The sequence below is a fragment of the Oculina patagonica genome, chromosome 1, assembly GCF_052425735.1.
Source record: "Oculina patagonica isolate OP01 chromosome 1, crgOcupat, whole genome shotgun sequence".
Classification (NCBI taxonomy): domain Eukaryota; kingdom Metazoa; phylum Cnidaria; class Anthozoa; order Scleractinia; family Oculinidae; genus Oculina; species Oculina patagonica.
The window spans coordinates 8476356-8504079 of record NC_135758.1 but is presented as its reverse complement, the minus strand read 5'-3'; the positions used below and the strand labels follow the sequence as shown (position 1 = coordinate 8504079).

At 37.4% G+C, this 27724-nt stretch overlaps 1 protein-coding gene and 1 pseudogene across 2 annotated transcripts in view; both read right to left on the bottom strand.

The window, feature by feature from the left end:
- Positions 1-27724, bottom strand: part of LOC144654214 (uncharacterized) — a 95684-nt gene that overhangs the window by 16334 nt on the left and 51626 nt on the right. The window lies entirely within an intron of this gene.
- LOC144654204 (uncharacterized) overlaps positions 1-27724 on the bottom strand; it is a 56655-nt pseudogene that overhangs the window by 15204 nt on the left and 13727 nt on the right. The window contains exon 2 of the transcript XR_013570874.1: positions 14778-18362. The product of XR_013570874.1 is annotated as an uncharacterized LOC144654204 (transcript). The remainder of the gene's footprint in view (positions 1-14777; positions 18363-27724) is intronic.

The following is a 27724-nucleotide window of genomic DNA, read 5'->3' as shown; positions in this document are numbered from 1 at the left end:
AATGACAAAATCTCATTCCAATACAATCGATAATAGGCTAACGTTTTCTTGCTTTTGCTAATTTTGATAAATTCACAAGGTAGATTCATCATCAAAAAAAGCTGTTTAATTATGAATTTGGTTGATATAAGTCTTTTTCTACCTTTGTTTACAACAGGAATAGCGCCGGATTCGATAATATCAAACACTTTATAAATTCGATTCCTTTGATCACTAGTCAATTGTACCCTATTTTTAATACATAAATCGTTTAAAACATTCTCAACGTGATACTTCCGATGATATACCGATTTTCGGCGTATTTTATCCATATTTGCATAAAAATCAATGAACTCATTGTAATAAATAGAACCATGAACCAAACCGCAATTAATACAAACATTTATACCGTTTTGATTTGACATATCCTGCTTACTACAGCATGGCTCAGCATCCTTGTTACCTTCTATCAATAGTTGATCGCATAAATGGCATATAGGTTCTTTTAAAATTTTTAAATCATAGTGGATTTCAGAATTACAAGGCATTATATATATAACACACATAACTTCACGGAACAGCTGTTTTGGCAGTAAATTTCAGAATAAACTTTTTGAGTAAACTTTTGAGTAAACTTTTGTGTAAACTTTTATGTAAACTTTTGAGTAAACTTTTTGAGTAAAATTTGTTGAAATATGATTGGTCAATAGAAATCACGTCATTAAAAACATTGTACTCATTAATCATTTATAACTTATGGCTAAAACCGTAAACTGAATAATTATGTATTTAATGTTGATCCTTACGAGGCCTTCCCCGTCGTCGTTTCTGGTCTTCAGGTATACACTTTAAACGTACATGATTTTTGTCTTCATTTGATATGTCTGAAGATAGCATTTTAATAATACAAATATTTGTTTTAAGGATGCTCTGAATACAATACATTTTATTAATGAAGGCTATATCATTCGAGCTTTGATCAGATTCTAAAAGGTGTTTGATATTTAATGTTATATCAGTCATTCTATATATATATTAAAGAAAATAATTATCTGTTTATATCTAAACGCACTATAAAAAACTGATATTAATAGCTGTTATTGTTACTTGTACTATCGGTAACCAAATATATAATTATATCTGGTTATTTAAAAATAAGAATTACTATAAACTGATATAAAGAAATATTTTATAATATAAAATAAAGAGAAAATGGCTGGGAAATGCAAATACGATAATGACGATGATCGGATAAAAGCTATTCGAAATTCAAAAACCAAATACATGCTTAATAAACAGTGGAGATGCGACGTTTGCGATTACGATAGCAATCTAGCATCCAAATGGATGCATATGAGAACTAAAAAACACATCACAAATAGTATATTAGCTGGTCTACGAGAGGATGATCGGTTTGAAATAATCGATGAAGAATGATACATATAATCAACACATCATGCACTTTTACAATGACTAAATATATAATATATCTAGTTATTTAAAAAAATGAAAAATCAAAAAAATTATTTTACTATAAAAACACTTAAAGAAAAATTAATTTACTATAAATATGAAAATGGAAAAAAAAATTTTAAAAACCCGCTAAAAACTCAAGATGTGATCTCATCAGTACTCACATCTAAAAACGCTATTAAAAATAATATCTCTAATTATAATATGGAACAAAATACCATTAATCATAATGATAAACAATTTTTTATAAATAGTGTTGATAACACTCTTGGTGCTACTTCGGATGGAGATATACTCAATATTCCAAAAATGAAAGTAGTTAAACCGGCTATTGATAAAGATGGATATCCTTATTTATATATTGCAGAAAAAGACTATGATAACCCTTATGATCTCAAGAAAAAGATATTAGTTAAAGATTTCGTATTTAGGACATTTTATAATGAGATTCCTGATGATAAAGTCGTTGTAAATGAAAATGGTGACAAAAATAATAACAGTATTGGTAATTTAGTGTTGATTGATAGCATCACAAAGGCTGAACCCAAACTCGTAACCAAACCAAAACCCCAAAACAAACCAATAGTTGAACCAATAAAGAAAGCAACAAACAAACCCAAACCCAAAACTAAAACAATAAGCTTTATAAAAAAATTATCCAATGATTACCTTGCTGATGCTAAAAAAATGGGCTTTTCATGGATGGATTTGGTGAAAAAGATTAGCCGACAAACAGTGATTAACAAAGTACATAAATATCGAAACGATAAGACTTTGGATAAGGCTATACGGGACAAAAACGATAGTATAATACGTGATGCACAACTCAGTCAAATGGAAGATTCAATTAGAGAAGCTCACTTTAAACAGATGATGAACAAAATTAAACAACAACACAAGAAGCTGATTAGCAGTCAAAATCCAATTTCAAGAACTAAACTCACAAATGAATTTAATTTCGATGACAGCATTTATGATACAACATCCAATGACCAGCCTCTATTTAAAATAACTGAAATTGGAAATACCGAAAATAAAAAATTCAATGCTTACACTAATGAGTTCAAAATAAATGTACGTAAAAATGCTATAAGCAATAAAAATGAAATTTTTAGTGTTTTTGAAAAAATAGTTGAAATGGCAATAAAGAAAAGACAGTTAAAAGGTAATGACAGACTCAGATTGGTAATTTTAAATGATGAATTAAATAATCCTATATCAACAAAAATGATAAAAATTTCTGATTTCAAGTTAAATCAACTCTCAGACATAATCAATACTTTAGAATATAAAGAGATAGATTTAGAAAATTGCATAATAATTATTCAATCTGTCAAGATACCGGCAGGCAAAGGTCGGTTATATTTATCTAAACAAACTGTGAATAGGAAACAGTGTATTATCACAATAAAAAATAATGATTCAATATGCTTAGCCCGCTCCATTATAACAGCTTATGCTAATCTACATCCTGAAAATTACACCACAACACAGCTAAGGGACGGGTTAAACAAGTCTCGGAAGTTACAAGAGACTCTAGCGAAAGATTTACATGAAAAGGCTTGTGTTGCAATTAACGATTTTGGAAATAGCATTGAAGATGCTGATAGCTTTGCAAAATATTTGAATGTAGAAATAAATATCATTGATAGTGAGCAGTTTAATGAGATTATTTATACATCCAATAATGGTAAAGCAGACAAAATTTATTTATACAAAACACGTAATCATTTTGATGTCGTAAAATCAATGACAGCACTTCTTAATGTAGCATATTACTGCCACTCTTGTAAAAAAGCTTATACTAGACGGGATAAGCATAAATGTGCCCAAAAATGTTTTTCTTGTTTCAAATATTTCCCAGATGGTAATAAATGTAGCGGTAAAGCTGTTACCTGTAAACACTGCAATCGTGTTTTTCATGGTAAAAGTTGTTTTAAAAACCATACAAGAAATCGATCGAAAAAAGATGATGATGATTCAGTATGTAGCAGTGTAGCAAAATGTTTAAAATGCAATCAAATCATACTAAAACCATATATCAAAATACATAAATGCGGTTTCAAAATGTGCAATAATTGTAATAAATATTGTGAAAACAAGCATGAATGTTTCATGAAAAAAATAAAATGCAAGGGAGGAAATTGCATCAAAAAGAGCGAAAAACCATGCCGATTAAATAAAAACATTCCCAAAAAAGATTATTGCTACTCATGTAAAACGTATAATGAAAAATATTTATTTTTCGATTTCGAATGTACACAAAACACTGGAACACATGAAGTTAATTTAGCTATCTGCCATGATTTCAATGGTAATGAATCAATCTTCAATGATATTAATAGTTTTTGTAGTGGTATTCTTAATGAAAAATATAAAGGATACACACTTCTGGCTCACAATTCCAAAGGGTACGACTCCCATTTTATTCTTAAATGGTGTATTGATAATGGTTTTAAACCTTACTGTATTTACAATGGTGCAAAAATTATGATGATGGAAATTCCACAATTAAGAATCAAGATAATCGACAGCTTAAATTTTATTCAGCAACCATTATCATCGTTTCCTAAAACGTTTGGTTTAAACGAGCTGAAAAAAGGATATTTCCCACATTATTTCAACAAAATTTGTAATCAAAACTATATAGGAAAAATACCTTCTAAAAAGCATTATGGGTATAATCAAATGAAAACCCATGATAGACAAAAATTTTTACAATGGTATAATGATCGTGTTAATGAAAATTATGTTTTCGATTTCAAAAAAGAATTAATTGAATACTGTAGGTCAGATGTTGATATATTAAGAAGATGTATGTTAAAATTCAGACAAGATTTCATAAACCAAGAAAATATTGATCCACTAAAATACATCACAATAGCCGGTGTTTGTATGGCTATTTATAGAGGGAATTATATGCCTAAAAATACCATAGCTGTGATTGATAATGTTGTTCAAACAGAAAACCATAGTGCAGTTAGTATTGCATGGCTTGATTACATAAGTAATAAAAATAAAATTAAAATTCAACATGCCTTGGAAGGTGGTGAAAAAGTTATCAAATGCAACAATAACAAATTAAAAGTAGATGGTTTTTGTGCATCTACAAATACTATTTATGAATTTCAAGGTTGTTTCTGGCATGGTTGTCCACATTGTTACAAACCTGATGTTATCAATAATAAGAATCAAAGTGATATGGGTACTTTGTATAATAAAACACAAGATAAAAACAACAAAATAACAACTGCTTGTTACAATGTTATTGAAATGTGGGAATGTAAATTAAAAAAGGATAAAAGTTTTCAGAAATATTATAAAAATGATTGGTATAGAGAAGTGGTTGGGCAACTAAACCCTAGAGATGCTTTCTACGGGGGGCGTACAAATGCTACCAAATTATTGTACAAATTCAAAGAAGGCGAATGTGGTAAATACGTTGACTTTTGCTCCTTATATCCTACGGTTCAGTTCTACAAAAAATATCCCATTGGTCATCCTAAAAAAATAATATCACCAGAAAAATACGATACAAAATGGTATGGATTCATAAAATGTAAAATTTTAGCTCCAAGAGAATTATACCATGCTGTTCTACCTCAGAGAATCAAATGTGAAAAGGCTGAAAAGCTAATGTTCCCTCTGTGTATATCATGTGCTAAATCAAAACAACAAGAAAGATGCCAACATAGTGAAAATGAACGAGCATTTATTGGTACATGGACAACAGATGAGGTCAATAAGGCCATTGAAAAAGGCTATAAAATTATAAAAATATATGAGGTTTGGCATTTTGAGAACTCATCCGATGATCTATTCAAAGGTTATATAAAAAAATTCATGAAGCTAAAACTTGAATCAACAAAATACAATTTTAAAAATGACAAAGAAGAAATGATATTCAGAAATAAAGTCAAAACGAATTTAGACATTGAATTAGGTAAATTAAATGAAAATTCAGGTTTACGAGCTATTGCAAAAATGTGTTTAAACTCACTTTGGGGTAAATTTGGACAGAGAACCAACATGAATCAATGTAAATATGTAACTGATATAAATGAATTTTATCAAGTAGTTCTCGACGATACCATTGATAATTTAAACATGAATTTCATAAATGAAGAAATGGTACAATTGAGTTACACTTATAAGGATCAGTTTGTTGATAATTCCTATAATACAAATATATATGTAGCATCCTTTACGACTAGCAGTGCGAGGCTAATGCTTTATGAAAAATTAGACTATTTAAATGAGCAAGTATTATATTTTGATACCGATAGCATTGTGTATATTGAAACCCAGAATGGTAAGACAATAGAAACAGGCGATATGCTAGGCAATTTAACAGATGAGTTAGAGGGTGAAGCTATAAATAATACATTCGTTTCTGGAGGTCCAAAGAATTACAGTTTCACATATGGAAATAATAAACAGAAATGTGTTATTAAAGGTTTCAGGTTAAACCATGAAAATTCCCAGATACTGAATCACGCAAATATGATTAAAATTGTAAAGAACGAAATCAAAGAACTCACATTAGTAAATGAAAATAAAATTACCAGACAGAATAAACAAATTGTAAACAAATATGAAGAAAAAGTATACAAATTTGGATATGACAAACGAGTCATTAAGCACATATCAGATGACTGTATAAATACAATACCATATGGATATTAATTTGACCTAGGGTTTGAGCAGAGCGAGCGATTTGATTTTTAAACCCACTAAGATCCAAGAGTTTTCAATTAAACTATAAGAGCATTTGATTTTAAATATTGTCAAAAATAATCTGCTTTGCTTGGTTTACATATTTTCATTTTTAATACAAAAATATTCTACTTAAAAAATTAAAAACTTAAGTTAATATATAGTTGGATAAAGATGGAGCGAGGCTTGATCCTTTTAAAATTTTAGGTAAAACTGATGATCTGCCAAAAAAGCTATCGCGTATTGCCAGCACTGTATTCAAGATTTAATTTCCAGATTAGAATTCAGGCCAGTAAAAAAATAAAAAAGATTATAAGAATGTTTTCAGGCTTGGTTTTACAGGCTTGGTTTTCTAGGGTTTGAATTTCAGTTTTTGATTCTAATATTTGATTCCAATATTTGAATCCATTTTTGTCCCATATTTTGTATCCAGCACTGGAAGTAGTGATGTACTACATCTCTAAGGCAAATTTGCCTCAGAGTGTAGTACATTACTACTCTCTTCGTTTGATACATTACTTTTACATTTTACCCTCGAAGGCATGTCAGAAAGATTCAGCTTGTTTGAGTAGAATATTAATGCTTTCTTGTATCTTTCTTTGGCTTTCATCTGTTCGCCAGTTAACTGATACAAATCACCAATTTTGTCGAGCAATGCAGCTGCGGTTTCCAATCGACCAATTTCTTTGTACAAAGGGAATGCCCTTTCGCCACTGTGAATAGCATTCTTACAGTCGCCGACAAGGCAGTAAAGATCAAATAGCCTGTGATGTACCAGCGCGTAAAGTTTGTTCCGTTTGCCCTCCTTCAACTGTGAAGAATGCTCTTTTAGAAGAACCAAACATTCAGTGAACAGCTCAATGGCCTTACTGAATCGATACGTGTGAAGCAAAACTGACGCAACTGCAATGCCAATAAAGAGAGCCTGAAGTATCTTCTCTACGTTGTCCATAAGTGTTCAACTGTAACCTGGCATAAATTGTAAGAAATAGAATTAAGCATAAGCTTAGATACATTTGCGTTATAGAACATATTGGTTTTTCAGCATGATCAGTTTTGGAGGAAAAATGCCCGAGATCCCCCCAACTCATCTCCGTCACCTGCCTTTTCTGCAAATAATAGCCGACTCTTTGGACACTCCCGGTAACACTATATAGCAGGAGGGCATTTTGCGGGCGCATGCGTGCAACCGCTGTACAAAGACCGCGTGATCTTGGGAATAAAAATGGCGCGGAAGATTCAAACTTTGTTTTTTGTACTGTTTATCGTCACATAATTTAATATACACGTAAATTTCGCTAAGAAAAAGTGTTTTGTGTGTGGCAAGGCTCTTATAAAGCAGATTTTCTGGCCTGCTTCGGGATCGTTGTTGCAAATAATGGGAAAATATGTGGGACAGGTAGGAAAGCCTTCAACGACAAAAATCAAACAGGCCGTAAAAAGAGGAAAACATTTATTCGTGTGCTGGAGTGTGATATATTAGGATCAAAACTTCACATCAAATCAATTGCTGTAATGTAGGCAGAGTGCGAGCAATATTATAGCTTGTCGGGAGATTTTTTGCCTAAAGGGACGACCACGAAAGAAAAGGGTTTTCCCTGAGGGGAAAGACATGTTTGGGTGTTCTGCACATGATAATGCAGCTCACTGATGACTCTAAAGCAAAGCCAACTTGCCCTCGACTGGCAAACAGGGTTTCCTGGAACAAGAACTGCAGTTCTTTAAATCACATTTAGGCGACACAGAAGTAAAACAGTCGTTATAATAGAACGAACATCAATCTTAAAGAAACAAACGTTGAATGAAAATTTGAAAATAACATTGTTTATGGTTAAAAATTATTTCTTAAGACATTTTATGCAGCAGTTATTAGAACGTTTCTGAAAAATATATATATCGCTTGTTCGTTTCATGCCATTTTTTGACTGGTGATCAAGGCTAGATTTTGATAAAGGAGCCAAAAATGTACTAATTAACATAGTAAAATGTAAACAAATAGTCTACCAGCAAAGAATTACCATAACACTTTAAAAATAAGACCGATCCCAGTAATTCTTTTCTTGTTCAACGGAATAATTGTGGTACATCGAAATGTGAAGTTATTTTGACCAATGCTCACGTTTAAGGAAATAATCACAAACGATAGTTTCTCTGTTAGAATAAACCAGCGAGAACGTAGGTTAAAGAAAGCTAAAAATTACCACAATAGACCATTTTTTAACGCTACCTTCGCAGCATTAGACGATAGTTCAAGTACTTCAGGCTCCATATATCATCGGTAGACGCTGGAGATCAAGGTTAGATTTTGAGATTTTTGCATCGTGAGAACGATGAAATTGCAGTTTTATGAAAAATCTGAACAAAATCATGACCACTCGCTCAAACCCGGGATACTTGATTATAACATCGTATAGTTAAAACTGCTGTTTTATATTTTAGTACTAAGTAGCCGTAGCGCTTTGTCCGTTTAGATCTCCCAGCTATTAAAAACATGGGCAAGGTATTTAGGTTCTCGACATTCGGTCGCCATTTTGTCCACGCGCAATGTCAGTAATACACATAGCCAAAGTCGATCAGATAAACGGCACGCCGACACCAAAGTATGCTTGTTGTTGTCAGAAGATAAAGCAAGGACTCTTAGTATCGTATACAGCAAATAAATCTTAAAACACCTTTTATTTTGAGCTGAAAATTAGGCCATAAATTGTGAAAAATATGTAAACAATCGAAAGCAGAACTTCTCTGTCGTGCTCACTAGCCCATATCGACGCATGCGCACGCAAAATGCCCTCCTGTTCTCCCGGTTTAGTTTAGGGGGACTGTAACAATGCAGTTGAGTGAAGATAGTCTCCTTTTGCCCCTATGTACGCTAAAAATTCTCCCGCGTTATCGTGAAGCAAAATTGGTTGGTTGAGATTTGTCTTGGTTCAGTCATGTGGCTATACACAATGCCAAGAACTTTCCCTTTTAAACGGAATCATTGTCAACGTTTGTTTTCTATACGAGCTTCAGTGGGTGCAACTTTCTCTCTTTTTGCAAACTTTTTTTTGTAAGGTGCCAGATAAATGATAGGTGAGCGGCTATTCATGCTTTTAGTAACTGATCTAGTCGAATATCTACTGACTGACTTGCCGAGAAAAATAAAGTTGAGGGATAACAATAATTGCAATTAAGAACGTTTTAATTCTGTGCTATGATATTACACAGCCTTTAACCAGGCCTTCAGTTGCTCGAAAAGTTAAGTCACAGTCAGGTGCCATGGTAACCCGTGAACCTGGTAACCCCATGGTAACCCAGGATGGGAAGCAAGGAAGAAAGCAGAGTGAAGAAAGATGCGAGGGGCAGCTCGCTTCGCTCGCTTTTCACCCTATCGTTACTTATCGATGACATCAATGATGTCAATGATATCAATGAGTAATCAATAGGTAATTGATGGGTAATCAGTTAAGTAGTCATTGATTATTGCCGATTATCGATGAGTAATCGATGAATAATCGATAGGCCACAAATTCTCAATCATTGATTAGTCATTGTTGGCATTAATTAGTCATTGATGTAATCCCTTTGCTACATAAACCATACCAAATCGAGAAAGACGATTCTTCAATTCCTATGAATTCTTTTACTTTGATACCCCATTTTTATCTTGCATGTGCAATTCCTATTTGGTTGTATACTATATTTTATGTTGTTTCTTTGTATATATTTCCTGCCCTCTAGTTTTGACTAGGAACAATCTCAAACTCTACAAAATAGTACATTAGCAATGAATAACACTTTTACACTTTTCTGATTAGCATATATTATGTAAAATATACTAATGTTAAGCTTCAGCAATCAAGTGTAACATTGTTGTTTTACTTGGCATGTATACAAATCAAATGCCGTGCGAGTTTTATTGCCTACCATTTTAATATTCTCAAATGTTTTCATTGAACGCTGCTCAGTGCCGATAAAATATGACACAGGACAAATTATAATAAATTATAAAGAACATTACCACACTTCAGAAGCAAGTAGGCAGCTTTCTGTCTGGCCATCCCAATAAAATGTTTCGTTTCCCATCGCCCGACTGACCCATTTTTTTCAAAAAGTAAAAAAAAAAAATTGCAGATTTACTAGTCAAAGAAGCAAGTACTTTAATTTACAAGCACACGATCTTGTTTCATAATAATAAACATCGATACTAAGTTATTTAAAGACTGTTTAGACATTTGATAAGGAATAACGAACGAAAAGACCACGTTTTCGAATTGACTTTGTAATCAGGCTATCTTACTTAGCAGCCTGACCTTCTCTGGAACCCAGAACCCTTCAAGTGTTCATTTTTTTTTTTTTTTTTGCCCGACCGACCGACCCACCATCACAAGAGACGAGGCGATGGGAAACGAAACATTTTATTGGGATGGCCTCTGTAATCACAGCTGGACACTTTGACTTCATCGAGCCATAGTGGCAATAATAAAATAAGCCCACAATTACTTAAAAACACTACTGGAAATCATTCACAACACACTAATCCAATTTTAAGCTTCTCGTTCTCCTGAACAGATGATTAGAGCAGATTACACAAACTGGTCAGTTCAGATACAATTATTCATGCCTTCTACTTGGCTGCAACACGATCAACAGTGCGCACAGAATTAAACTAATTTTAACCATTTGCCAAGCTGTACTAACTTGTACTTAACTATGTTCTCAGCTTTGTACTTTAAAAGTTTTTAAATGATGCCATTCGGTCGCATCGACATGTCTGTGATAGTCATGACCACTATTACGGAACTAGTGCAAACATGGAATGAAATAATACTGTGTTTGTTTAGGATTTGGAATGTTAAAATAACAGTTTAAATATTCAATCCTGAAAGTGATATGGTCCGATATGTTGGGCAGCCTACATACAAATGTATGGCCGCAATAAACTTATCTTATCATTTCGCATTGAATTCCCTGTAAACATTATCTTTCACGCTTTGTTTGTCTTAGCATTCAAAGCAAGGTTTCGAAATGTTAATATGCTGGCCGCGGTGATGAATAGACAGAAATCTTTGAAATTTCCACCTCAAACTCAAGCCACGCAACAAGTCAGCCGTTCAGTAAATTTTATCGCACCAAGATTAATTTCAGTGAAGTAAGTTTTCTATGAAGTAAGTTTCTAATGCCTTATTCCAGTACAAAACAAGATACAAGCTGTACTTACCGGGTTGTTCCAAAACGAAAGCGGAAGACGAAACTGTTTTCAGTAGATTAAACATGGGAAATGAAATTTTTGTGCGTCATTAGGCTACCTATTAGACGCAAACAGGAAAGGAAATGAGAAGGGGAGAAAGGGGTGGTACTCCCTTATAGCCGGAAGTCAACGAAAGCAAGGAGATCAAGGGTCTTGATTTTGAGGAGGAAGGAAACCCAGCAGAGAGCACGATAGTGAGGGGATTGGGGTAAATTAACTTACTTTACTTTTTACCCAATCCCTCATGATCGTGTTTCGTTTAGTCTTCCGCCTAAGTTTAACTCATTTTCTGTTCTCGCATTGCTACACGTGTGTGTGTAACACGGTCTTATTTACTTTTTGCATCCCAAAATAAGCCTTCGGTCTTACTTCGATTTTATTGCATGGTATTTAATACGTTGTTCAGAGGGTCTTCATCCGTAGGAATCGGCGGTTAAATCGGTATTCTAATGCACATTTCTAGGCACGGTCGTAATGATACTTCGCTTACAGGGTGTCCAGGCTAAAAAGATAAAACTTCTTTAGTACAGGGCTACACTATTTACTCTTGTGCGCAGTTGAGTGCAATGAAAAGAGAGTTGCGGAGGAGAATTCATCTTCAAACGTGGTGTTACTTGTTTCGTTGATTTGTCGATTTCTCATATATTCGCCCCGATCGTTTCTATCGCCTCTGTCACTTCAAAAAGTTTTCTTACGATCGAGGTGATTATATGAGAACATTACACAGGCGATCGCTAACGTCTGCGGCGGTTGGGGCGATCACGATCGCTTGGATCGCCCGTGTTCTATCCTTTCAGCTTGTCTTTCCTTTTTACGCCGTAAAACTGTAATAACTGAGAAGATAGGAGGCCACGAGTTTTGTTCTTTCATTGAAGGCTGCCATTGTGTTAGATCTCGGGCTAAAACGATTTTTTTCATAGGTCTTGGCTCATACCAGGCGATCGGGACGATCATATGAAAACCCCCGATCGCTTCCAATCGCATCGATCGTCTACGATCGTCTTAGTATTTGCAATGATCGATGCGATAGAAATGATCGGGGCGATCAAATGAGAATAAAGAAACATTCTAAATCCCTGATTTGTCATTTAAAGCGTATATTAATGAGGCATTCAGGGACACTAAATCAATTGTAATGTTCAACACCTGAACATAAACAGTCTATGCACCATTCTATCAAAGCACTTACTCGTTTCATCTGCATGCGTCTCCGAGCCTAATTATTGAAATTACTTAGTAACAGGAACTGTTGTATTTTCAAGCTGGTTCCCACTACCGACGTAAACAAAATCGAAAGCGTTAGAACCTTAAGATCTGGAAATCAAAACGACAGAAGCAGGAGCGGAATCGGAAGGATCCTTCCTATTCCGATTCCATCGCGCTTTCAACACCCGATTCCCTCTATAGCGCGCGCCTGCAGGGAATCACGGTAGTTGTATTCATCAAACCACGCGCCAGACTCAGCAATGTGCATCGTTGCTGAGTCTCGCGCATGGTTTGATGAATGTTGTTTTTTGTTGTTGTTCGTCCTTCGTATTCGAAGATGACCATAAGACATCTAGATTCTTTGGTGAGTCCGGAGATGGCTGATAAGGCCAATCTGGGCAAGGAAGCCTCTCCCACATGTGGAGCAGAAGTGGGTAGGGGCTGTGCTGTTGGTGCTGACGGCTCTTCTCTTGCGTACTCCTCGCTTCTCCTCGGCTTTACGGGACCTGCGTTTCACTGCTGCCTGGGCTCCTTGGGTGATGCATTGGCGCCAGGAGGGTCTGTCGGAGGCAAGAGACTCCCAGGACTCAGTGCTGATGTTAAATGAATTTACAGTAATGAATACAACTACCGTGATTCCCTGCAGTCGCGCGTTATAGAGGGAATCGGGTGCTGCGATTGCGACTCCGTGCTATGATTTCAACAAAAACGTAAGGCTTTTTACGTTTCAGACTACGACTGCGCTTCCGATTACGTCGCTGGGGGAAACCAGCCCTTCGACTCTACCATTTTTTTTTTTGGACTTCAACTAAACAATCCTTTATAGATAACAAATATTTTCAGTAACCGGTGCATTGCAAACGACGTCAATTGCTGTAAAATACAAAGAAAATATAACAAACGGCTTCCGTCTAAACTGGTCAGAAAATTCCAGTATAGCACAACTGCATAGTGCTAATGTACAATAATGCAGTAGTTTTACACATTCTTCATTACAAATGCATAGGGAAATGATAGGGAATATATAGTTTTGTTTTCTTACGACAATACACAATAACGAAAATAGAACAGTGACTGCAATATGTACAAAACCAGTTTGCTTTTCACCCCAAAAAACGTTACTTTGACTTCAACACTATAATTTTGCAGGGACTGGGGCAACGTCATATCATGTGAAAATGTGTAAAAATGCCTTCTGTTACTATCCTCATTTAGAATTTTTCGAGTTAAAATGCCACTCATCGTCAATATAAATTTAAATGAGCCTGTTTCACATGAACACAGTTAACAGTCAAATTTGTACTTCAGACAATTAACTAAAAAAAAAACTTTTCTCGAGCGCGACAAATGATTACGTTTCCTCTGTTTTCTGTAGAGTTGTTGATCAAATGACTAGAGAAGCTTAAGCCTACTACTTTTTTCACCTCAAAGCGTCGACGACCCTAGAAATTAGGAAACGACAACGAAATCTTCATATATCTTTTGTCACAACATGATGAATCACAATCTGTCTTGTCAGATGTCTTTTATTTCCCTCCGGTACTTGATTCCTGTTGAAAAAAGGCGTAAGTAATTAACAGGCCCTCCCCTTACAGTTTAATGATGTATCTTAAGGGGATCACCAATACATCGTTGTCATTCTCAGTTTCAAGCAAACAAATTGAATCCACCTGACGTACTCCGATTCTTTGGACAACAAACCGAACGTACCGTGTATGGACAGTATATTCACCGAGGATTTATCCTACCTCTACAGTGCGACTACTCAAACCAAACTACCCATTCCAATAAAGTTTTTTTGCAGCTTAACTAATAGTGTGCGAGAGTGTAAAATAGATTAAAACCGACAGAAATGTATTAGTTGTGTAGTGTGCAGATTGTTAGACCGATGACTTTTTTCGGAAATCAATCCAGTGTCAACATAAGAGGTTTTCAATCGTCAATTTTACATAATTTTTTTGGGTAGCCTTAGTTGCATGGCAGTCGCAGTATCATCGGTCTACACTGCAAACAATTTAAATGTCATAGTACACTTACATGTATTTTTTTTTTAATTAAGGTGACACGCCGTTTCCAATTAGCACTGAATCAGTATACACAATACATATATTCCCTACATTCAATGACCATATACATCAGTGTAAGGCTTAATAACATGAAACTCAGCACTTACATTCACTTTTTGAAGTTAAATGACACATCATCTCCAATCAGCATGAATGGTGCCCACTTTCTCACTTCACGGTATTGTGGATTTCCTCTCATCCATTTCATGGTCTCATGAAGAGACTCACCGGCGCTCTTCCCACGGACCAAGTTTCCATAGAATTGCTTCATAAACTGCATTGTTACACTGTCATCCATAGCCCACAGAGACACCAGCACTGAGCGTGCACCAGATCCTAAGAACGCTCGAGCGATTCCGACAACTCCTTCAGCTTTGATTTGCCCGAGTCCACTGTGACAACAACTGAGCACCACCAGCTTGGCTCGCAACTGCTTTCTTGAGATGTCGTGCATCGTCAGTACAAAATCTTCTTTCTTCGGTTTGCCTTTTATATGCTGGGCAGGGGCTAAGGCGATATCTCCTCTGTCGGCATCACCGTGAGCAGCGATGTGAATAAGACTCACTGAGTGTATCTTCTGAAGCACAGCTTGCTTGGTGGCTTGTTTTCCAATTAAAGGGCGATCATGCAGCAACCGCCCAATCATCTCTGCTTCCTCTCTGGCACAGGGAAGTGGGGGGCATAATTCTGGCAGTCCAACCTCAGGATCTCCCACAATCAGGACACCTGATTGACTGTGATAGTTCGCTGGACTGTCTTGGATCAGCTTGAGTGTCGTCAAAGAAGGAATGAAACGAATCCTGAACTTTTCAGACAGATATTCGCCACTCTCGTCCATCAGCGCTGCAAAAGGAATTCTGTGTAAAGAACGATCAGGAACGATGATGATCTCAGATCCTTTCAGAAGTTTATGCACAGGGGCTATGATGATGTTATACAAATCTTTTAAGACTCGTGGATCCTGGTCTCCTTCGTTCTGCTCCGTTACCTTAGAGGTGGTGACACCTTCTTCAACTTTTGATGGGGATCTTTCCGTAGTGTTTTCTTCCCATAAAAACAGCGAGCGATCTTCGCATCTTTCTCCTTCTAAAAGCCCAAATGTTTCGTAAAACTGATTCACCAAAGTTTCCAGCAAGTCTTGAATAGACGCACCTTGAGGTCGGATGTCTGCAGTGAGATCTTTATTTGTTACAACGTCTACCCTGCTAGCCCTTACAATCCAACAGAGAAGCTTTACATACACAAACCAAAATGATAGACATGTGCATGATTTGTGTTTAATGACATTCGCGAAGTCAATCCATCGATTGGGATCAAAACCAGGCAAATCCTTACAGGAATATCTAGTTGCCATTAACTCTGCTAATGATCTGGCACGTGCAAGCTCTGAGATTGACAATGCCGTGTTGACGCATTTCAGTTTCAACAAGACAGTAACCATTAATCGATAAGGATCAGCATTTTCGTCCGCGAACCCCATCTTGAAATGTTCGCTCTCCCCAATTGATACTCGTATCTCTTCGAGGCTCTTAATGCTTGCTGAGAGATACGATAAAGCTTTGGGATTATCTTGACACACCATATATACCCCTGCTATGTTGCAGTAGCTCTTGCTTTTCCCATGGACGTCTCCCATTTGTTCGCAGATTTGAAGTGCTGTTCTGAAACATTCTAATGCTTTCTGAAATTCATTCTGAGACAAGTGCAACGATCCTAGGTTGCTGTTCAATGCCATCTCACTCTTCTTGTCAGCGGTTTCTATTGAAATTTGTAATCCCCGTTCGCAACATTCCCTCGCCTTATCATATTCACCCAGTGAAGAATATAAAGTTCCTAAGTTACTGAGAACACCGCCTTCCAAATCTTTGCTTCCAATTCGTCTCGTGATTGCCAGTGACTCTTCGTAAAACGTTTTGGCCGTAGTTATGTCACCGAGAGATTGATAAACAACTCCAAGGTTATCGTTCATTACTGCTTCTTGCCCGACGTCTCCAACTTCTTTGATGATTTGGAGTGCCTCTTCGTAGAACGCTTTTGCTTTTTCATATTCGCCAATCATTTTTTGTATATTTCCCAAATTGGATAAGATGTGTGCTTCTTTTCTTCTGTCGCCAATTTCTTTAGCGGTTGCAAGGGCTTTTTGGCAATATGTTTCGGCCTTTACATATTCCCCAAGATGCTGACAAACGACTCCCAGGTGATCGTATGCTGCAGTTATTCCCTCGCTGTGACCAGTTCGAATGTTTATCTCAAGTGCCTTCTTATAGCACTCGTATGCCGTGTCATAATCACCAAGATCCTGGTAGACAGTTCCGAGATTTCCGTAGTCGACTCCTTGCCCTCTTAGGTGATTTGTATCTATGGAGATAGCAAGTGCTTGTTCGTGGTATTCCTTGGCCTTAGCATAGTCGCCGAGAGAGTGATAAACAGTACCAAGGTTACAGTATGTGTTACTTTCTCCTCTTCTATCGCCAATTTGTTTTTGGATAACAAGCGCTCTTTCAATACATTTCCTTGCCTCTTCATATTTGCCAATAAAACGGTAGAGGTCTCCAAGGACGATATTTTCAGTTCCTTCGTTTTTCAGGTCACCAGTTACTTTGTAGATTTCACGTGCCTTTTTGCAATAGCTCTCAGCCTTTTCAAAGTCGTTCAGAACGCGATAAAAACCCCCTAGACCACTGTATGCCGAGGCCTCTCCTTTTCGATTATCAATTTCTTTACTAATAGCAAGTGTCTTGTGATAACATTTTTTCGCCTCATCATATTCACCTAACGATGTGTGGACATCAGCAAGGTTTCGGTAATCAATCATTTCTCCGTTTTTGTTCCCACTTTTCACGCTTATTTCGATAGCCTTCTTTAGCAATGTTTTCGCTTCTTGAAACTCACGAAGACTTTCGCATACTCTCCCCAGCTCGCTACAGGCCTCTCCTACATTTTCTATCTCACCAACCTCCTCCAAGATTGCCACTGACTGTTTATGATGTTGTTTTGCTTGTTGATATTCTTCAGTTTTGTGATACACTTTACCGAGCCAGCCGAGGGCTCTTCCTTCTTCTTTTCTGTTGCCAGTTTCTTTCGAGATTAAAAGTTCCTTTTCAAAAAATTCCTTCGCTTCAGGGTATTCATAAAGCGACAAGGACAACTTACCCAGTTGGTTGAGAAGCCATCCTTCCATTTCCTTGTCACCGATTTTGGTTGTCAGTACCAGCATTTTGTTTAAATGTTCTCTTCGCTTAAAAACGGGCATTTCAGAAGTATTGAACTTCATCATCTTGCTACAGTAGAATGTAAATGCTATTTCGTATCTTTCTTTGGCTTTCACGTGTTCGCCAGTTAACTGATACAAATCGCCAATTTTTTCGAGCAACGCAGCCGCGCTTTCAAATTCACCAATATCGTGATATAAAAGGGTAGCTTGCTCGCCGCTGTGGATAGCATTCTCATAGTCACCGACAAGGCAGTAAAGATCAAATAGCCTGTGATATACCAGCGCGTAAAGTTTGTTCCGTTTGTCCTCCTTCAACTTTGAAGAATGCTTTTTAGAAGAACCAAACATTCACTTAGCAGCTCAGCGGCCTTACTGTATCGATACGTGTGAAGCAAAACTGACGCCACTGCAATGCCAATAAAAAGTGCCTGAAGAATCTCTTCTAAGTTGTCCATTACAAACTGCGTCAGTGAGCTCTCTGATAAGCTAACCTAAAGTACAATAAATAGAATAATGTAAATACGGGCCTGGAGTTCAGTTAACTATTCGCGTTTTACAAAGTTTGATCTGATTTCTCCTAGTAGGAGGCGCCTAAAGTGAGCTTAGTCACAGGCAGCCCAAGCTCAGCTGTCTACCAGATTACCGGGAACAGGACTCTTGCTTATGAGCGGTATTTTGTTATAAAGACTAGATTTACAAGGGTTTATGTGGGAGCGCAACGATTTTGGTAATAAAAGGTAAAAATTGGAATGTTATTTGAATAAAATTGACTTATCCTGTTGCTGTGTTGTATTCTTTGTCGTTTGTCAGCTCCTCAGCGGGGGGAGGGGGTTGGGGGGCTTTAGCCCTCCCCCCCCCCCCAATATTTCCGAAAAAATTAAGTTTTACTAAGGGAAGCGTCTCTAAAGTCCCCTACTTCAAGTCACTAGTCTGCCCCCCAACAGGAAAAATGCTCCGCTGTCCCTGCACTGTCCTCTTGTTAAATACAATCCAAGGCATACAGTATAAACACCTGCGAGTAAGAAACTGCATTTCTCCATGTTAGCCTGAACAGGCTCTAACATAAATGGTAATTAGCACAAATTTAGGCTATTTAGGTTCCTAATAGGCTCTTATTTTCTGAAGAGGAATTTACATTGTTGCTAATTGAATTTTCAGTGGTATTCAGCCTTTTCCTCACCGGTTTATGAAATTTGCATACCACTTTATTTATATTTATGTGACTGTATCAATAATAATATTTTATGATTTTCAACATTGGTATTTACATGGCAACTGGAGTGATAAGGCTCCTAGTCTCCGAAGAGGACCCAGAATGTCGACTTATCTTATTTCTCTAAAAGTAAACTTTTGTAATCGATTTTAGAAATTAAGAACTTAATTCCAAATTTTAGGCTCAACGAGGTTCTTATATAGAAGGTGTCTAACGGGGAAATTTAGCCTAACAGTATAGGTTCTTAAAAATTATGTTCTTACTTGCGAGTTTTATACTGTATGTTGGAGTACTCTGAGCTCGAGATTGACTGCAAGCTAGAAATCATCAGAATAAATTCGCCATTGTATAAAAAGGCGATAGGCTTAGTTTCCTCTTATTTCCTCTCGTGAGGCGACTTTTATCCACGAATATCGCTCCCGCTCGCTACCGCCACTTTTCTTTTCTTTTTCAATCGATCGAGGAGGAGAGGCTTCTCTACTGCAGTGTTTAGAACGTTAAAGCCGTCCGCCCCCTGATTTTACAGGCCTACTTCTCCAATGTTCAATTCAGAAAGACCTAATCAACTATTTGTATTTTTAGATGAAAGGGTGATTTTTTTGTAATAAGGATTGAGAATTTAGTAGTTTTGGACGCAGCAGGGGAACAGGCAGTCCAAGCCCCCCTTGCGTCCTTTTTAGATGTGCTCTACATCTGAACTGTTCTCTAACTTTCTACAACTTGTACAAACCGGGACCAGTTTTGTGAGCGTAAAAGCAGCACTAGCCGTATGTTTGATGCTAATAGCACTTTTGCAGGAAGGTATTCACATAACTCCAGTACATGCTAAAACAGAAATGTCAACGCTATAATCTTTTCAGCCTGGGCCAGAAAAACAATATTCTTATAAAAAGAAAAGAGTGTATATCAACTGCGTGGGCGTACCGCGTCGCGTTTGGGGGAAATAAATTTGCATATTCTGATGCAAGCTACGGTAAACAAGAGTAGCATCACTGTTTTGGTTCACATGTATGCAAACGAGACACGTTTCGTTTCCTGGTTGTAAATATTCGCCACGCTGCTTGCTCAGTGCTGATACAAAATGACATACAGCAAACTATACGTTACAAAATTATAAAGAACATTGTAAAACTGTGAAAGCAAGTAAGCTCAAGTAGGAGAGATTGCCTAATTGGCGTGGGTCGTGGGTCGTTGGTCGTGGGTCGTGCGTCGTGGGTCATGCGTTATTGACACATCAAATTCATTATTTTTGCTGTTTCACATGTCATTTCGCAACAGCGGTTTTCCCCGTGGATTTCTGGTGTATAATCCTAGTTACCAGCTATCTCAGGATTTAAAATTTAACTTAAAATGTGTGATGCTTAACAAGGCCAGACATTTGAATTCACTCATTCAAAGACCTCGGATGGAGGTGTTACGTTGCATGAGACTACCGCTAGAACACCCTTACAACGATTGCATCGAAAAGGACAACTTTCTTCCGTTTGGCTGATAAGCCGATCAGTTACTTCAAATGCTGCCATTTCATCTGTGTAAAATCGGAATTTTAATCAGGGACCACTTTGTGGACCCGGGGGGGGGGGGGTACTCCATATAACGGCCTATACGGGGAGGCTCCGCCCAAAAGGGGTACCTTTTTCAGGCTTCAGGTATATAAAACTGTAGGGATTTCACAAGTTTAGGTATATGAAAGGGTATGAAAATCCGTCATTTAGGTTTTTAAATGGGCCTTGAATTAAAATATTTCGAACAGACGCATTTTATGGCTGTATTATTTTAAGTTATAAAGCGCAACATGAAAATGACAAGAAAACGTCCTGTTCTAAGTCTATGCCATGTTTTTTAGGTGTATGAAAGGGGTACCTTTTTTGAGTAAAAGGTATACAAAAGGGGTACAATTCCTGTGAAAATAGTATATAAAAGGGTAAGGGGTAAGCGCTTGGGGCGGAGCCTCCCCGTATAAAACTTTTTTCAGTACCCCCCTCCCTTTTGCTCGCGCTGAAACCGTTTTCACTGCTTGTACTTGCGCTTGTGCTTGCGTCGCTAGTGATAACCAGGCTTAAAGGAGAAGTTCACTCCAGAATGGCCATTTCTTTTCTTTACGCCAATAAAAAGTTTACACAAAGATATGTTATTCACCAAAATTTCAGTCTCCAACGTGCGCTATAACCCTACGAAATCTTTCCCAAAACTCGACAACTGAACGCCGCCATCTTGGAGCTGGTAATGTATGCGTGACGTCAAAGAGCTCAGCCTGAAGTTTGGCGGGGAAATTTAAATACTCGAAACTCCTTGTTTCTTCGTAGTGGCTTTTGTTTGTCGAAATGCCTGTTTGTGCAGCTTCATTTTGCGCAAACAGAGCTCCAAAAAATTCAAAAACAAGGAGTTTTGAAACTAAAGGGTGAGCTCTTTGACGTCACGCATACATTACCAGCTCCAAGATGGCGGCGTTCAGTTGTCGAGTTTTGGGAAAGATTTCGTAGGGTTATAGCGAACGTTGGAGGCTGAAATTTTGGTGAATAACATATCTTTGTGTAAACTTTTTATTGGCGTAAAGAAAATAAATGGCCATTCTGGAGTGAACTTCTCCTTTAAGGATCACTAAAATAGCTGCTGTGTGTAAACATACTCCAGTTTTCTCAGGTATAAGAGTGTTTATATTTTTTATATGTTTTGCATTTCAACCAAAGTGCTTTGACAAAGTGACGCAGTCAAGCCCACAAATCGCCATTTTCAAACACGTAGAATTTTTTAATAAAGCCCCCCCAAAGCTTAGTAAATTGTCACGTTACCAGGGTGGCAAAGGGGTTATGCGTGACGCGTGATTTGGGCGAAAATTAGCGCGTGACACGTGAAAACAGCTCCGAATCTGGGCGTGAGTCTAGAAAGACGCGTGATCTGCTTATTTTAAGGACATTGATTCGTGATTCCGGCCGAACACGTTCGTGAAAACCAAATATAAATTACTTACTCATAGATTAAAATACGGTTGTGAAGCAAAATTGACAGACGAAGAATGAAGCTACAGCAACATCGATTTGGCCTTGTGAAGCAAAACTCCGTTATGTTAAAACCGGTGTACAATTATTAAGTCAGTTCAATAACATACCGTATTTATTCGATTAAGCGCCCAACCTCGAATAAGCGCCCACCCTAAAGGTAAGAAAAGTTAATAAGCGCCCAGCTCGAATAAGCGCCCACCCCCACCTCCCAAAAAACTGAGGTGCACAAGAGGAGTATTGATTATTATTACTTCTCTGGCTTAGAATCTCTAAAATTCATTGTAGTGCTAGTATTTTACAGAAACTTGCAATGAACAGTAAAAATTGTGCTTTGGTACGTCTTTACGTTATGTTATTATTAATAGTTTTGTTGCAATGTAAACTTACTACTTGCTGAAAATCGTGAAAATTTAATAAGCGCCCAGCCTCGAATAAGCGCCCACCTCGAATAAGCGCCCACTCTCAAGGTCCAAAAATTTAATTAGCGCCCAGGGCGCTTAATCGAATAAATACGGTAGTTCATTTCGCTATAGTCCTAGACAGTGCAAGTTTTGATGATGCTTCTGCAAATGCTTTCAGCAAACATGTACATTTCACCAATTTTTAACCAATCATACTTGGTTAATCATACCAATCATAATTGGATCACTGGTGGGTAACGAACAACTGAAACAATTCTTTGTTGTTGTTGTTTTTTTTTTTTTTTTTTTTTTCATTAGAGGAATAATAACTATTCAAAATGGCTATGAGCCACTAAACTCGGAAAAGTTATTATGAAACAAGAATCGAAAACAACAAACTGACAAAGAGAGATTTGCTAAAACAAATGATGTTAAACTTTCCACAATTCAGTTCACTTCGCTTAGTTTTATTGTCATCTAGCTGCTCATCGAGAGCAGGCCGAAAGGGCAAGTGATAGAGTTCCCATCGGTTGCAAATTGTTTTCTTTCTTTTTATTTTTCCTTTTTGTTTTTTGAAGGTTAGGCAAAATAATGATATCATTAGAAAACTGAAATTAAGTTTTGGTCTATTTCAAGAAAACTGACATTAATACAATATTTTGGCTGGTAGTTAAGCATGCATGTACCGTATTGATTCGGCTATAAGCCGAGACCCTAGACTTTTCGTTTTTCGAACCAGTTAGACTCCGACAAAAAATAAACCCAAATCACTCGGCTATAAGCCGAGACCCGATTTTTCCTTTTCCACGTGCAGCGAATCAACATATTCGTTAAATCACAACTATGTAATTGAAAAACAACAAATCACTGATAAAGAATGAATTTATTAATAGAACCGTAAACAAGCGTAACAAAACATTCACCTGAGTTTAGAATCCCATCTCAAACAATCGCGCATTCTTCACCGCGAAAAGCAGTTATCGATCATCATGTCAAAAGCTACTGGTTTACAAAACAACTAAACCTTCAAATTGAAAGTTGTTGCCGAGGTAGAGACAGTTCAGAACAACTGCAAAATCGCCAGAGAATACGGGATGATTCCTGATGATTCAGTGAATCTTCAGTTCGTCGCAATTCGCCAAGATGCTAGCGAAAAGATCAAGCAGATCAAGCGGGTGAACTCAAAACGAAACATGTGCTGTTACCAGTATTTGTCCAGTATCCTCAATCCAATCCAACTCTTCTGAAGTGGTTTCTTTTAACAGAGAAGTCGGGCATAGTCTAAAACCTGGACTGGACTCTGGACTGGACCCTGGACTCTGGACTCTGGACTCTGGACTCTGGACTCTGGACTCTGGACTCTGGACTCTGGACTCTGGACTCTGGACTCTGGACTCTGGACTCTGGACTCTGGATTCTGGACTCTGGACTAGGGACTCTGGACTCTGGTCAATTTTTTTTTCAATATCTTCATTAAATATTAAAAAAGTTAAATATTAATATAAAACCAAATTGATTAACAAATATTTTTACTTTTAATTTGTTAATTTTCTTTTTATTTTATGATTTTTTTTTTATTTTGAAAGCGTCTTTCAAAATATCATGATAAGGATGTTTTGATAGCGACTCTTGTGCAGTCATGTACAGGGTAGGCTCGATTTTTCGGGAAAGACCGGACTCGAGGAGGCGGCGGAAATCGAGCCTATGTACAGGGAAGCGTCCGAGGTTTTGTGCCTGTTTTCCATTTAACACGGCAATAAAGTTCGACATTCTGCATGCCCATGCGGTTGCTGTGGACCTGATCCCGAGTGACGGACGTTCTGGTGTTTAACGAAGCCAACAACTGTGCCCGTAACTGAACGTGTTTTCTTTCTTTATGTTGAGCGTATCGATGCGAACAGCATAAATCGCTTTTCCTTTTATAAGGCCTAAAAGCACGATGGTATAACAGAAGGCAGACAGGACGTAGACCACGATTGGACGAGAGTAGTTTTCACAATATTCTTATCAAGGCAGACTACTTATCATTGTCTTGTTAAATGGTAGACAGGCACAAACACTCAGAAGCTTCCTGGAACATAATTGCACTAAAAGTCGTTATCAAAATATCCTTATCATGATATTTCTAAAAACGCTTTCCTCTGTCGGTGCACCAAGCTAGAGGCCGGGTAATGTAGCGAATTATTCTTTTTGGCCGGAAATTTTACTTGTTTCATGTTTCAAGAACAATCAATCACAACCTTTAAACCAAAATATCGAGAAAAAGTAAAGTTTGTATTTGAAGTGGAGATTGGGCGATTTTTTTTATCCATCACGGGTAACGAGGACAAATAAGCATCTCTGAGAGCAGACAGGGTGTAGTCCATGAATGGACGAGAGTAGTTTTCACAAGATTTTAATCTAAGCCGACTACTTAGTGATTGTTTTGTTAAATGGACGTAGACCATGATTGGACGAAAGAAGTTTTCACAAGATTTTTATCGAGGCAGACTACTTAGTCATTGTCTTGTTAAATGGTAGACAAGCACAACAACTTAGACGCTTCCTGATACATGATTGCACAAGAGTCGTTATCAAAACATTCTTATCATATTTTGAAAGACGCTTTCCTTTGTCGGTGACGTAGCACCAAGCTAGAGGTCGCGTAATGTAGTGAATTATATTTTTTTGGCCGGAAATTGTACTGGTTTCATTTTTTTTAAAACACGAGTCATCACAACCTTTAAACCAGAAAACGGAGAAAAAAAGTAAATATTGTATATTTACATCCTGATATTTACAAGTAAATGAATGAAAAATTAACAAATTAAAAGTAAAAATACTTGTTAATCAATCTGGTTTTATATTAATACAGGAGCCCATCAACTGGAGCCTTCATCTCCCATACTAACCCTTGGAGTCAACCCTTTCCCGTATTAATTTATTTTTAGAACTTATCTCCCGGGGTCTCTCGCGGGAGATTTCGCACCTCTGTCAATCATTTGTTGCATTCCGCTGTGGCTGCGCAAGCTGTGATATCTAAAACAATGGCGAAACAAGAGCGGAAGGCTGCAGAATGATGTTCCTTTTCGTCGTCTGAATTCAGTATTTCTTTAAAGGAAGACATCAAGTAATGCTATGACTAAAAAAAACTGCGGAATTTTGTACAGGTCTGTCAAAAAAGTAAGAGCAATTATTCGAATCGAAAGGCGCCGAGACCGATCTCGCAACTGCGAAATTACGAATATATTTTGAAAAGATGATGGGTAGGCGTAACAGATCACAGATCGGTCAATATTATTTGCCGTGTAATTCTTCTGATAAGAAGGCAGCTTGATAAAAGCTTGATCGATTCTTATTCTAATCGTTGTTGCGAACAATAAATTTTACTGGGTTGTAAACATTCACACCAAACGAACGTATCAATGATATAAATTTATAAACAAGGTACGCACTTTGGCCTGTACCAACACATTGCAAATCAAATTCTACAAGGCATTCAAAACTCTGAGTGACAATAATTCAGACAAGCGCTAGCTTGTGAACGCTTAGGGTTGACAGGTTTGGTCCTTCGTGGCGAAGGCACTAGACAAACATTAGAATCTAAACAGCCGTTCCGGCTAAACGACCCGTTCGGCTTTAGAATTCTCCAGATAGTACAGGCATAGAGTTCTCTTTGGAAACATACAAAGCGAAAGAAATGTACGGGGATTGAGATAAGCGGATCACACGGTCTCTAACCGAAGAAAGATGTAACATTCAGGCCGTTGGCCTGTACGCGTATAATTTTAAAATTGTAAGATGCGCAATAGCTCACCTCTGCAACAGCGACTCAACGATATGATCTCTGCCATAATTCCAGTTGCTGGACTTTAGAAGAAACAAACACATATCATTTTCCTGAGGTTTTATTCGAAGCATGATGATCTTATATTGGCTGGATCTTGGAGCATACGGATAGTCAAAATTTGCATCGAAGTCATCACGTTTATAGACTTTATAGTGTTTGTCGCCGTATCAAAGAACACGCGTTCGCTACAGCTCGGCCATGTTAAACTATTTCTGCTTTCGTTCGGGAATAGATCTTACAAATCCAGCGTCAAATCTCACAGTTCTGTCTACGTCTAACCCTGCATGTAATAAGTCCGTGCAAACCAGAAATCGGGAAGATTCAAACAAGCAACTGAAGCAAAAACACATTTCCGATCAACGCCATGACTAAACTGACTTCATTTTCAAGGACAAAAAGTGGTTTATTAATTAACTTTTAACCGTTATTCATTCACGAGTAAACCAGGCTCTCTAGGCTGTAAAATCAGGAAAGTAGATAAAATTATAAAGGAAAACGGACAGGGAATGTGCGTACGACATTGACCGCCATTTTTTTTTTTTACATCGTCGCCCTAGCTGCGCTGCATGTGGTCTGACCGCAGGAGCAATGTTTTCGCGGGAAATGTGTTTCTAAAAATAAAAATATACGGGAAAGGGTTGACTCAAGGGTACAGTACGTATGGAGGCTCCAGTTGATGGGCTCCTGATTAATATTATATTTTTTATTAATATTTAATGAAAATATTTTAAAGAAAAATTGGACCAGAGTCCAGAGTCCAGGGTCCAGAGTCCAGAGTCCAGAGTCCAGAGTCCAGAGTCCAGAGTCTAGAGTCCAGAGTCCAGAGTCCAGAGTCCAGAGTCCAGGGTCCAGTCCAGAGTCCAGTCCTGGTTTTAGACTATGCCGAGAAGTCGTGGTATTTTAAGTTCTCGCTTTTGAACAAAAATATTACATGCAGCCGATTTCTGTCAGATCGTGTTACAATGTTTACCAAGCGCGTGGGAACGAACGCTTCTGATTGGCCAGTTTCTGGTGTCGCGACAACAATTCAAATAGATCGATTCCTTCTTGACCCTTCTTCTCTTGAAAAGTCACGTTAGCAGTGATTCTGCTAGACTACGAGCAATCCCTATTTTTTCGCAGAGTCCGTCGAGCTTGAAGCGAAATTATTTTTCGAACTCTGCGAAAAAATAGGGACTGCTCGTAGTCTATGATTCTGCAAATTAACTAAACTTAAAGAAAGGAACAGAAGGAAAGGAACAGAAACAGTCTCAGGCAGAACTAATTATTGTAGAAGAGATTGCGAGGAAAAAAATTGGGTCTCGGCTTATTTCCGAGTGTTTCGGGTTTTTTTTGTCGGAGTCTAACTGTTTCTAAAAACCAAACTTTTTGAGTCTCGGCTTAAAGGATCCTAGT